A 13,557-nucleotide genomic window follows, 5' to 3' on the forward strand; every position below is an offset into this window, starting at 1 on the left:
TGTTTAGACTATAGTCCAGAAAGTAGAAGGAAAGAAGAGAGAGAGAGGAGAGGAGGGGGGACATGGGAGGAGGGGGGTATTTGGGGGGAGCTCACCTAATGTGCATGATGCAATGGTACATTTCAAAACTATTAAGAAATGAGTATAATTGTGATGGATGTGTTACTTAGTTCAATGTAAGCATTTCACATTGTATATCGAAACAGTACCCTGAACCCCATAAATGCATCAATGTACAAAGTTATGATTTAATAAAAAACAATAAAAGGGATTACGTTTTGGAAAAAAAAAAAAAACAGGTTGGAAATGTAACACCTTGGTGATGAGGGCATGGGGATGGGATTCGGGTCTCCTTAACATGAGAGCTCGCGAGACAGAACATCAGTGCTTGGCAGTCTCCCCACCTGTGGTGCAAATAGCCACGGGATCACGTCTATAAATAGCTGCAGGAGAGGTTAGTCCGGAGGCATTCATGTTTTTCCTTTCATGGACTCGCTCACTCTAACTCTTTTGCTCCTGCTTGGAGGGCCTCTGCCCAAGGCCCTTCTAAGAAGATTACTAAGATTTACTCTCTTACTAAGACTGGTACTCTCCTTACCAAGACTCTCTCTCCCCTTGGCTAAGATGAATAGCCCTCAGGCACCTAAGGGGAGTTGTTCCCCAGCAAGATAGCGCAGCAGTCCATGTCCAGACAATAGATAAGCCGGGGCCAGAGACCTGGCCAGTCCTGGCCCCGACACTGTGGGGAAGGAATGGGGAAGGTGATGTGGATAGGGAAATAGCACCCAACCAAGACAGTTAACCAAGACAGTTAGCCAGGGACCTCTCAGGGACCTCCAAGGGCCAATGATGGACTGACTCAGCACTCTGCACGTCAAGGGAGACTTTTCCTCCAGTATTTTCCTAGTCCAAGCCATTATCTCTACTTATCTCAATTCCCATATTAACCTGACGGATCTCCCTGCTTCCCCTCTTGCCTTCCTAAAAGCCATCCTCTATAGAATAGTAACAGTGATCTCTTAAGAACATAAGCTAGATGGCTCAGCGTCTGTAGCACAGGGGTTACAGCGCCAGCCACATACATGGAGGCTGGCGGGTTCGAACCCAGCCTGGGCCAGCTAAACAACAATGATAACTGCAACAAAAAAATAGCCAGGCATTCTGGTGGGCACCTGTAGTCCCAGATACTTGGGAGTCTGAGGCAAGAGAATTGCTTAAGCCTAAGAGTTTGAGGTTGTTGTGAGCTGTGATGCCATGGCATTCTACTGAGGGTGACAAAATGAGACTCTGTCTCCAAAAAAAAAAAAAAAAGCTCCATCATGTGATGGCCCTAATTAAAACCTGTCTGTGGCTTCTGATTGCTCTGTGCCATGGCTCTGCAAGGTTCTGCATAGTCTGGCTGCTCATGGTCCAAGTTCTAGCTGCACTAGCCCTCCATGGACTGATCATGCCAAATTCTTTCACATGTCAGGGATTTTGCACTATCGCTCCCTTGCCTACAGTCCCAGGCCCCCACTCTGTGCATGGCTGGCTCTGTCTGACCCATCATAGCTCTGCTCAGATGTTGTTTTCCCCAGCAGCCCCTCCCTGGCAACCCTCTCACCCACCTACTTGCTCTGGTTATTAATTTAATGTATCACATCATAGATGACCTTGTTTTCTTATTTTTTTTTTTTTTAAGAGACAAAGTCTCACTTTATTGCCCTCGGTAGAGTGCCATGACGTCACACACCTCACAGCAACCTCCAACTCCTGGGCTTAGGCGATTCTCTTGCCTCAGCCTCCCAAGTAGCTGGGACTACAGGCGCCCGCCACAATACACGGCTATTTTTTGTTGTTGTTGTTGCAGTTTGGATGGGGCCAGGTTTGAACCCACCACCCTTGGTACATGGGGCTGGTGCCTTACCCACTGAGCCACAGGTAGCACCCTGTTTTCTTATTCTTTTAGCCTTTTTCTACCAGACCTTAACGCTTTTAAGGGCATGGACATTGCTTATCTCGTTCGTCAATGGGGAACACCTAATGTCCAACAGTAAGGGAATGGCTAGATTAGTTACAGCACATTTGTACACTGGAACATTACACAGATGTCAACAAGCACAAAGTGGACGTGGTGCCCATAGCTCAGTGGTTAGGGTGCCTGACACATACACAGGGGCAGGCAGGTTCGAACCCAGCCTGGGCCTGCTAAACAACGACAATAAAACAAAAAATAGCCAGACATTGTGGCGGGCGCCTATAGTCCCAGCTACTTGGGAGGCTGAAGCAGGAGAATTGCTTGAGCCCAAGAGTTTGAGGTTGCTGTGAGCTGTGACACTACAGCACTCTATGAAGGTGACATAGTGTCTCAAAAAAACAAAAACAAGCACAAATTGGCTCACATTGATCGAATGTTGACCAAGTGGCAAGGGCTGGTCTAAATATTTTATATTGCCTGTGAAGTCGATACTATTATTATCTCATTTTAAAGAAGAGGAATGGGACATAGAGAGGATAAGTACCTTGCTCAGGTTCATGATGTGGTCGGCAGAGCTGTGACACGAGTCAGTCTGGCCTGGAGCTTGTGAATTTAACATGCTGCCTCTCAGGAGATGCACAGATACCATGGAGAGAGCTACTCTCCTAGAAAACTGAGATTCTGCATTGTGTTTTTAACGGCTTTTTCTATGTTCCGGTGTTCCTTGATAAATAAAAATCAATTTCCTAAAACAAACACATAAGTAAATACAATTTTCACAATAGAAAGTGAAATAAGCATTATAGTCCTCTGGGTAACAGGAAATTTAAAGAAAATCAACCACTGAAGTGAATATATTGAGATGTCTCAGGACTTTGGGCCAACAAACTGGCCATGATTCTATCTGGTGATGATGAGATACAAAGCAAATACAAATATGGCAAGAAAGGACATAGGACAAAGGACAAACCTTGACCTCGACGTAGGTAAGGTTTGTATTCTTAGTGTCATGGACGCATCTGGCTCAGGAATATTTTCTGCCCTTCTTCCCTATCTTTATAACAAAATGTTAAAGACGAAAGGAAGAGCTGAGAGAGGGAAGGAGGGAGGGGGTGGGGTCTTTGGTGTGTGCCGCACCTTTTGGGGGCAAAACATGATTGTAAGAGGGACTTTACTTAACAAATGCAATCAGTGCAACCTGGTTTCTTGTACCCTCAATGAATTCCCCCTCCCCCCCAAAAAATTAAAGTCAAGCTTAGTGTTTTTCTCAAAGAACTTAGGTCTACAACTCAACATTTCTCAGTCTGAGGCATGAAGTTCCTACCATGAAAACCTGTGGCCTCTGGCTTCATCTAGATGGCAGGCATTATTTTCCTGCTCCAAATTCTCTTGCTTACACAGCAACTTTTGCATGTGTCTTTTGCATACTGAGCTTACTCCTTCTCATTAGTCACCTTGGTGAGGATGACACTGTCATTGTCTCAAGGTTGATTGAGCACCATATAGTGGTTAAGGGTCTGGACTTTGAAGGTTTATACCCTGGTTCTGTTATATATCATGTTATAGGTGCCTGGGCTTGGCTAAGTTTCTCTCTCTAAGCCTGAGTTTCTCCAGTTGTAAAAAGGGAAGAATAATAGTTCCTACATCATAGGGTTGTTGTCAAGATGAAATGAGATAAAGGACTTAGAGCATGGCTAGCACTTAGCTGATTCTTAGTGATCGGTTCAGTGTAAGTAGTGTGGTCCTTAGTACAGTAACATCAGAGGCAAGATGTCATCCCAGCCCCAACGATCTCACAACCTAAATTGGGTGAGACAGGAAGGTCACACAAATGGTCTAAGGATGATTGTGTCACATAAGGGGAGAGATGTAAAGCACAGCCCCTCAGGGCTGGAAAAGGCAGAAGAGGCTTCCTAGAGGAGGAAGAATTTGAACTTGCCTTTGAAGGAAGGGTATGGACTCAGCAAATGAGGGAAGAGCATTTTTTTCAGGTTAGGCAGCATGGGCAAAGGTATGATGGCTTGGACAGGAGATTAAAGAGAGTCCTGGACAGTGAGTGAAAGAATCACAATCTTTCTTCCCTTGGCAATAGGGACTCATGGAAGGTTTTAGAGCAGATAGTATTTAAGAAAGAGAACAAGTTCTGTTCGTATGAGAACAGGTGACCACCAGCACTGTGTGGTGGGTGAGCTGAAGGTGACTGTGTCTCTCTGGGGCAAGTGTGGCCAGCAAAGGGCCCTCACCACCTCCTTTGCCTCTTCATCCTTGAGGAATGGGCCCTGTATCCAGTCTCTCCAAACACACCACAGGCTTCCTGTGCAGGACAGACTTCACCTCAGATTTTGTAGCTGTTACCTGGGCTCTCACGGGATGGGGCTCAGGAAAGATAAATCTGCGTGTCTGTCTTCTGAGGAGGACAAGGAGTCTGCCTGTAAGTGGTGGGGGGACATGCTGGACTGGTTGAGAGGCCAGGCTACAGGCCACATTCATTTCTTCTTCACAGCTGAGTTCTGCTCCTTCTATGTTGAGTTGCCCCATCACTTTTTGCAGGTAGGTCTTCCCCCTCCTCCTCCAGCCCAGGGAACCTCTCATCTGCTTCCTGTTTCTGCACATTAGATGTCTTTTCTAGAGTTTCACATAAATGGAATCATACAGCACTTGGTCTTTCATGGATTGCTTTTGTTTAGCATGAGGTTTTGAAATGTATCTGGGTTGTGTGTTACGAGGTCGTGGTTTTTCATTGCTGTGTAGTATTCCATTGCAAACCTATCACAACTGGTTTATCCATCACTTGAAGGGTGAAGTTGTTTCCAATGTTTGGCAACTATGAACAAAACTGCTATAAATGTTTGCACACTGGTGGTTTTGTGTAAATATACATTTTCATTCTTTTGTCTAAATACCTAGGAGTGGATTGGCGGGCTGGGTCTAAGTGACTTTTCACTGAGTGACGCCTTACCTGGGCTCCTGGGACCAGCCCCGCCCTCATGCAGAGCCTCTTCTTGGCACTTTACCGTTTTCCCTCCTCTCTCTCATTTTCCTCTCCTCACCCCACCCTCCTCTTTCCCCTATTGGCTTCCTTTGTGCCTTCCTGACCTCTCCTGCCAAGCCCTTGGGTTCTTCCACAGAGGGGTAGCTGTGACAGGTAGCCCTCACTTTTGCTTGACCTGAGGCCAGCTGACTGAGAAGTCCCCCGCTAGACTCCACCAAGTCTCTTGGCATCAGTTCCTCAGCCAGGGCACCTCTGGAAGACCCCAGACTTCATGGGGAGAGGGCTGAAGAGGACTTCCAGCAAGCTCAGCTCTTGGATACTTGGCAGGGCTGGGTTTGTCCTGGTCTTATTTTTTTTTTGAGACAAAGCCACAAGCTGTCACCCTGGGTAGAGTGCCGTGACATCACAGCTCACAGGAACCTCCAACTCCTGGGCTTAAGCGGTTCTCTTGCCTCAGCCTCCCAAGTAGCTGGGACTACAGGCGCCCACCGCAACACCTGGCTATTTTTTGGTTGTAGTTGTCATTGTAGTTTGGCAGGCCTGGGCTGGATTCGAACCCGCCAGCTCTGGTGTACGTGGTTAGCGCCTTAGCTGTTTGAGCTACAGGAGCCGGCTCGGTTCCCATTGTTTTTTTTTTTTTTTTGTAGAGACAGTCTCACTTTATGGCCCTCAGTAGAGTGCTGTGGCCTCACACGGCTCACAGCAACCTCCAACTCCTGGGCTTAAGCAATTCTCTTGCCTCAGCCTCCCGAGTAGCTGGGACTACAGGTGCCCGCCACAACGCCCGGCTATTTTTTGGTTGCAGTTTGGCCAGGGCCGGGTTTGAACTCGCCACCCTCGGTATATGGGGCTGGTGCCCCACGGACTGAGGCATAGGCGCCGCCCCTGGTTCCCATTGTTTTAAGAATCGTTTCAGATGGTTCTAGTCTACCCCATTTGCTGGTGCTATCTTTTCACTGATTTTGGTTCCAGCCAAGATCCAGCAGAAGAAAATAATTTGCCACTGGTTCTATTTGGTTCAAGTTCCTCAGAGCTCATCCCCATCTCCCAGGGCAGGAGGCATGGGAAAGGGGCAATACCAGGCCTGGGAGGGCCCAGGCCATCTTCAGATCAAGTTCTGGATTTGACAGGGACAGCAGTCTTGACTTCCTGTGGGTTTCCAGGTCAAGTGCCGGTGTGTGCTTGGGAAGGCAGTGTGGAGTGGTGGGCACAATGCCGGACGGGGACTGGGAGGTGTGGGCTCCCGTTCCAGCTCTGCTGTGTGACACAAAACACCCCCACCCCAGGGCCTATCTGTTAAATGAGAGGTTGGGTAGGGTCAGTCCAGAATCCCCAAAATGGGTCCTGATTCTGTGTGTTTTCATCACCTCGGGTGGGTCTCAGACACAGCCCTGGTTCTGACCATCAAACAGGTGGCCTCAGAGTCTGTTCTTGTTGTTGACTTCTGAGGTCTGGCTTGTCTGTCCCCTGCTGTCCAGAGAGGCTACCTCATGGGAGCGAAGTAAAATGGTCATTTGAAGGTCCTTCAGCATAAGATGTGACAAAGACACCAGACTAAAAACAGTATGTTTAATGTCAGAAGGGAGGAATGTGATCAGAAGGAGTGAAAAGTAACTGACGATAAGCTGGTGTTTAGTTGAGGGGGGGGAGCAGGCCTCTAGGGGAGCGCATTTGGGGTATGTGAAGAAAGCACTGATGTCCTGTCCTCAGCAGGATCCAGGGCTGGGGACTCCCCTAACCCCATCCCCTGTGTGTGTGTGTGTGTGTGTGTGTGTGTGTGTGTGTGTGTGTGTGTGTGTGAGAGAGAGAGAGAGAGAGTGGGTGTTGTGTGAGAGAGTCGCTATTGTGCGAATGTGTACTGTGTGAGTGTGAGTTGTATGAGTGTGGGAGTGTAGGCCATGTGAGAGTATGTGCATCGTGTGTCTGTGTGTGTGTGCTGTGTAGTGTGTCTGTGTGTGAGTGCGTGGGAGAGTAATGCTCCTGTGCTCTTCCCTGTGCTCAGGTTTTTGGGAGGAAGAAGAGCCCTGAGCTCTCGCTGGAGAACAAACTCCTGTTGCACCAAACTAGACTCAAGTCACCAGCTTCCCTGCCATGTGACCCTAAGGACCCATTTCTAACTCCCAGTGAGCCTCAGTGGACTCTGTGGACCCTTGTAGCTGGTCCAGATAAAATACCCTGGGGAATTTTTAAAAAAATGATATTTAGTTGTTGTCAACTTTCAAATTAAAGAATTTCAACTGAAGAAATGGAGGACTGGCTGAGTTGGCTTTTGGGACAAGGCGAGGACTCCCAGGAGAGCCTTTCCCCCAGGCTGCCCTCCCCCACCTGCTCTTCCCAGCCTCTGCTCTGGCCAGCTGGGGACTGGAGGCTCCAGGGCCAGCGCAGTGAGCTCAGGGCCTGGCCGGGAAAAGGCAAGATGTCTAGGTCTGTAGATGCCAGGGCCTGGAGGAGGCACTGAGGCCAAGGGCATCGGGTGGCCCTTAGGCTGACTCTGTGGTTGGGGGTTGTGGCAGAGCCAGGGCCAGGATGAGACTGAGACACCGGTAACCCCAGCTCAGTGGTCAGAAGAGGGGCTGCTTGTGAGGAGCAGGAGAGAAACCCTCCTCTCCCTCCCCTGCTGGCCTCAAGTGGCTAGGGAAACAGCGCCCTGCTGCTCTCCGGGCCCTCTGGCCCTGGTCAGGGTGGGCCCTGAGGGGCATAGGAGCTGGCAGCCCCGTAGGGTGTCTCCCTCTGCTTGGGTGCTTATAGGCATGGGGTGGGCTGGGAGTGGGGTGGGAATGCAGGGGTTCTGGTTCTTTTTCTGTGGATGTAGAAATTCAATGGGAAGGACCCTCGGCAGGGTCAAAGAGTGCAGACCTGACCCCCATTGTACTTGCCTGTAGCCCTCAGCAACTCTTTAATGCAAACAATAACCAAAGACTCATGTGAGAGTAACTAACCATACTGATTTATCCAAGATTAGAGAAGTTCCCCGGGACATGGGACTTTTAGTGCCGAAACTGGGAAGTTCCAGGCAAATCAGGATGATCAGATACCCTATGTCTAATTCTCCTTCAAAGTGTTCTTGGAAGCAGAGATATACCTGGTATGCCAGACCTGGGGTACTCGCAGGCTTTATAATTATTTGAGGCAAAATAATTTGATTGGGTAGCGCTTGTGGCTCAACGGAGTAGGGCACCGGCCCCATATGCCAGAGATGGTGAGTTCAAACTCAGCCCCTGCCAAAAACTGCAAAAAAAAAAATTGATTGTTTTCTGTTTTTATTTTGGAGAGTATGAGTAGAATCTGTAGGCAACAATTCTGAGTATTTAGGCCAATTCTGAAGCTAAGGGTTAATTAATTGAGACTGTGTGTAGGATCCTAAGGGTATAGTAGACACAATATCTAGAATCCCTCTCCCCTTCCTCTGTCTAGAGAACATCCTTTTCCTTTGGGATCTTATGGAACTGTCATCACAGGGAAACTTCCTTCCCTGAAGGTGGGCCCCAACCAGTCTGGCCAGTCAGCATTCCCATCCCCTTAGACTCTGTGATTGGTTCAGAAACAATTAAAACTCTCCTCATCTTGAGGATTACATGAGTGGAGAGAGAGAGAGAAAGAAAATTCTCTTTTCTCTAAATTAGATTATGAAGAAGAGGTAAGCTTTCAGTTACTGGTGGCCATCTTTGTCACCATGTGACACAGCCTTAGTTCAGAAGTGGAAAGAAGAAAAATAAGTTGTGAGTACATGATCCAGACTGCTAGATCCAGCTATTCCTGAAGCCCACATACCCTTTAGACTCCCTAGTTATAAGAGACAATAAAGGCACTTTTTATTTGCTTAAGCTTATTTTAATTCAGCTTTAGTTTCTCTGCCTTCTGTGGCTGAAGGAGTTCTGACTACTGTACTTGACTACCACATCTGTGGTAGGTCTTTACTTTGGGCTCCATGAAAGGGATGGGGAGGAGGAAGACAACAGGAGTGCTGCCTTCTCCCTGAGCGGAGTGCCTTATGCCTCTAAATTAGGGCACATCCTCTTCCAGGGCACGCATACGGTGGGAGACACATGCCTTCAGCAGCCCTCTTTTGGCAATGATAGGGCACGAGGTCTTCCAAGTCCCCTCTCTCATCTCTTCCAATTCCTCTGCTGATTTCAAGGATCTGCCCTGGTCTTTCATTTGTCCTTCACTCTGGACGTCCACACTATCATCACCCACCCATCACTCACATACCTTGTGATATCACAGAGTTGGGAAAGCCCCTCTTCCTAGTCCCGGGAAAACCAACCTGTACCTGAATCATCCCATGTCAACACCTGGTAAACTGAGATTGAGAAAGGGCATGGATTACTGTTCCTGCTGAGAGCTGAGGGAAGGGACACTCACTCCTGCTCCCCTGAGGGGGTGGGAGAGGCAGCCTTCTTCTCTGAGTTGAGGGAGGGGAAAGGCAGATGGGAGGGGCAGGCCCAGGAGGTGGAGCACAGGAAGATGCAGGTGGCAGACGAAGCAAAGGATATGGAAACCATGTCCTATGCAGTCTGGATGAGAAGTCACAAGTAAGCTCAACACTTAAGTTTCAGGATGACTTTTTATCCAAAAGTGTCTGGCAAGGAAAGGCCAGGAAGAAGACGGGAGCAGGGAAGAGGGGTGGGCATAATTCAGGAGCAGAAAGATTGCTTTCCTGTCCCAATGAATCAAACAGCCTCTCAGAAAAGCATGTCTTCCCTGCTTATCTGGCCTTTTGAATTTCTCCTTTTTTAAAAGCACTGAGCAATATTTATGATATACAAAATGTATAGAGAATAAGAAAATGAATACCCATAAGGCCACTATCCATCTTAAAAAAAAACAAAACACTCGTGACAAAGTCAAAGCCCCCTTGGGATCCTCACCCAATCACTTCCCCCCTCTCTCTTCCTAACCTAACCAGAGTTTTTATCTATTGTTCCCAGGCATTTTTTTCTCTACATTTTTATACTTTCTATACATATTCCTAAGCTACATTTGGTTATTGTATATGTTTAAAATTTTACATGAGTAATAGCATATAAACAATATTCATTCTGCCATTAACATGTTTTTTCCCCATTCAATGTTATATTTGTGAGATTCACCTATATCCAAAAGTATAGATTTAGTTCATTCATTTCCATACTATTTGTGAACTATGTAAAAATTTTGATTTTTTTTTTGAAACAGGGTCTTGCTCTGTCATCTGGGCTGGAGCACAGTGGCATCAACATAGCTCACTGCAGCCTGGAACAAGTGATCCTCCCACCTCGGCTTCCCAAAGTACTGGGGTTACGGATATGAGCCACCATGCCCAGCTTATTCTTTAATTAAAGCTGTTTCTAAGATATAGCTATTACTGGATTTTATCAATTCTAAGTCACATATTTTCCCCATTTTAAAATCTCTGAAATAAGGAATACTTATAATATTTTAATTGGCAGTGTTTTCCCTTGTGAACTATGTACCTTTGCTTCAATGAAGGATGATGCAAACAATCCAAATGTGAACTTTCCTGTACATATTGTGTTTCTTTAGTGTATACACTCCTAGAAGGACTATAAATTGCTGGGATATGGGGTATATTATCATCAATTTTACTAGATATTGCTAAGTTTTTCCCCATAGTGTAATAACTTTTACTGATTTATACTCCACCACTATATTCCCATTGGAATGGATATTTATTCTCTGACTTTTTGAGTTTTGTCAATCTAATGGGTATCTCACTGTGGTTTTTTTTTTTTTTTTTTTTTTGTTTGTTTTTTTGTAGAGACAGAGTCTCACTTTATGGCCCTTGGTAGAGTGCCGTGGCATCACACAGCTCACAGCAACCTCCAGCTCCTGGGCTTAAGCGATTCTCTTGCCTCAGCCTCCTGAGCAGCTGGGACTACAGGTGCCCGCCACAGCACCCAGCTATTTTTTTGTTGCAGTTTGGCAGGGGCTGGGTTTGAACCCACCACCCTCGCATATGGGGCCGGCGCCCTACTCACTGAGCCACAGGCGCCGCCCTCACTGTGGTTTTAATATGCATTTTCCTCATTATTAGTGACCTTCAGCATCTTTCCATGATCTTTTACTTTCTCTAAGCTATATTCTCAGGACTCTTCAATGATTCCCCTGCTTCAAGCCTCTGATCTTCTTTTTCCATAGTCAAATCTATTCACTATCAATACTTATAAATGTATAGCAGTAGTTATCAACAGCTACAAAACTAGCCCCAGTAATTCCACTCTTGGAAACTCACATTGAAGAAAAAAAAAAGCTACATGCTTGAAAATGTTAACTTTTGATGGTAAAGAATTGAAAGTCATCTACATGCTCAATATTAGTAGATACATTAATAAATCATGGCATATTTCCACAATTGTATTTTATCCAGTCTTAAAAACAGAACTATAAATAGAATGTATCAATATAGAAAAATACTTTTGATAACTATGTGATTGTTATAAAAATTAGCAAGTTGATCAATGGATTAATACAAATATCTCCTAGCAGAACCAAGAATATCTATCTATACACAAATACAAACATAAATTTAGGATATAAATTAAAGTATATATGTATGCTAAAATTTAGGATGTAAGAAGAATGACTGATTACAAAAAAAGAAGCAAAAAGTATTAATTTTTTCTATAAAAATCATAATCATAAGAGAAAATAAGATTCCCATATACAATAGCAATGAAAAATAAAATTAAGTAAATCCAAGGAAAAATAAGTAAGAAATTTATAGAAACTATAAAACTCTCCTAAGAGACATAAAACAGTTTGAAAAGTGGAGAGACATACCTTGTTCTCAAACAGGAAAATAAAATGATCAATTCTTCTTCAAATAAATCTGTAAATTTAGTATAATTACCAATCAAATCTCCAAACAGAAGTTATTAAAGAACTCAACCAAAAATTTGTAAAATTTATGCAGAAGAATGAAAATGAAAAAATATTCAGGCTTGGAGCCTGTAGCACAGTGGTTATGGCGCCAGCCACGTACACTGAGGCTGAAGGGTTCAAACCCAGCCCAGGCCAGCTGAACAACAACAACTGCAACAAAAAAAAGGCCGGGTGTTGTGGTGGATGCCTGTAGTCCCATCTACTTGGGAGGCGGAGGCAAAAGAATTGCTTAAGCCCAGGAGTTTGAGATTGCTGTGCTAAAAAAAAAAAAAAAAAAAAAAAAAAATAGAAAGAAAGAAAAAGAAAAAATATTCAGGTATACAATTTGTAAAACAGGTGTAATTAAAGAGAGAAAACTAATTCTATCTAGTAAATGTATTTTTTTCATATTGAATTGATATTTATTTCAGGACATGCCATGTCAAAATAAAACAAACAGTCAACCCTTGCCTTTAACAATAATATTGTATTATAAAAGCACTTTACAATTCCATCCCATCTTTGAGTATAAGTTACTGGTATGTGGGCTAATGATTATCTGAAAGCATTTTTCTATTCAGATCCATAATCCAAGTGCTCTCTGAATATTACAAGGTGACAATAAGTCGGAAGAGGAAGAGGAAAGAGAGGGGACTAAGGTTCTCCCAGTTAAGAATCTTGTTACAATGAGGGGATGAGGAAATATGAAGATATTTTTGTTGTCTTTTCATCTTTATACTGTGTTAAGCAATGCTTACAACATAAATTCAGCAGGCTTTTCCCGAGCTGTAAACTCAGAAATTTTCTTCCTGCAAACAATGTATTTACAAAGTGTTTATTAACTTACACAGCAATCTCACAATAACTAGTAAAGATTAAAGGGGTGCACTCCTATTAGAATTGTTTGCAGTGTTTTAAGGGAAATACTTATTGCCATGGTGATGAAGCTCTAACTAGATTCAATAAAACATCTAAAAATCGAAAGTAGTTTTTTAAAAAAAAGGCAAAGAAATAAATATCACCAAGGAAGAAAGATTAATTGTAGCTTAAATATAAAACTAAATCACTAGTTCATTACGAAACTATACAGATCTAATAAAAAGCAAAACCAGCCTGAAAGACCCAACATTTAAAAAATGCAAGCCGGGCGTTGTGGCGGGCGCCTGTAGTCCCAGCTGCTCAGGAGGCTGAGGCAGGAGAATCGCGTAAGCCCAAGAGTTAGAGGTTGCTGTGAGCCGTGTGACGCCACGGCACTCTACCGAGGGCGGTAACAGTGAGACTCTGTCTCTACAAAAAAAAAAAAAAAAATGCTAAAAAATAAGGCATTAAGCTGCATAATATTGAGTTTTACTTCCATTCTCTCCTTTCCTTCTTCTATGTATGCTTTTTCTGATCTGCCTCTAGGGGCTTACAAAAGAACAGTTTCTGTCTTCAATTTGATCTCAAATGCCCTAAGCAAAGTATTTGCTTTTTTGCCAAGGGTTCTTTTCTTGGTAAGCTTTAGATATCATTTTTCCTACCAGTTTAGTAATTTAATTTTGATCATGGTGCCAAATCTAAATTCTTCCACTGGTTCTTCTTAAAAGGAATTTGACTTTTACAGTACCTTGCCTGCATAGCATTTTTAAAAAAAGAGTGAAAACCCAAGTGAAATCTACTGCTTAAAGATTTGTTTGTAAACAACAGAATATCTCTATCTCGACAATTTGAAAACCTTGGGAGAAATAGTTTGTTAGAACTTGAC

At 44.4% G+C, this 13,557-nt stretch overlaps 1 protein-coding gene across 1 annotated transcript in view; it reads right to left on the bottom strand.

Moving 5' to 3' along the window:
• Positions 1-13,557, bottom strand: part of PLA2G4E (phospholipase A2 group IVE) — a 67,065-nt gene that overhangs the window by 41,621 nt on the left and 11,887 nt on the right. The gene's annotated exons all lie outside the window — the stretch shown is intronic.

Source organism: Nycticebus coucang, chromosome 6, assembly GCF_027406575.1.
Source record: "Nycticebus coucang isolate mNycCou1 chromosome 6, mNycCou1.pri, whole genome shotgun sequence".
In the NCBI taxonomy this organism is placed as follows: Eukaryota; Metazoa; Chordata; class Mammalia; order Primates; family Lorisidae; genus Nycticebus; species Nycticebus coucang.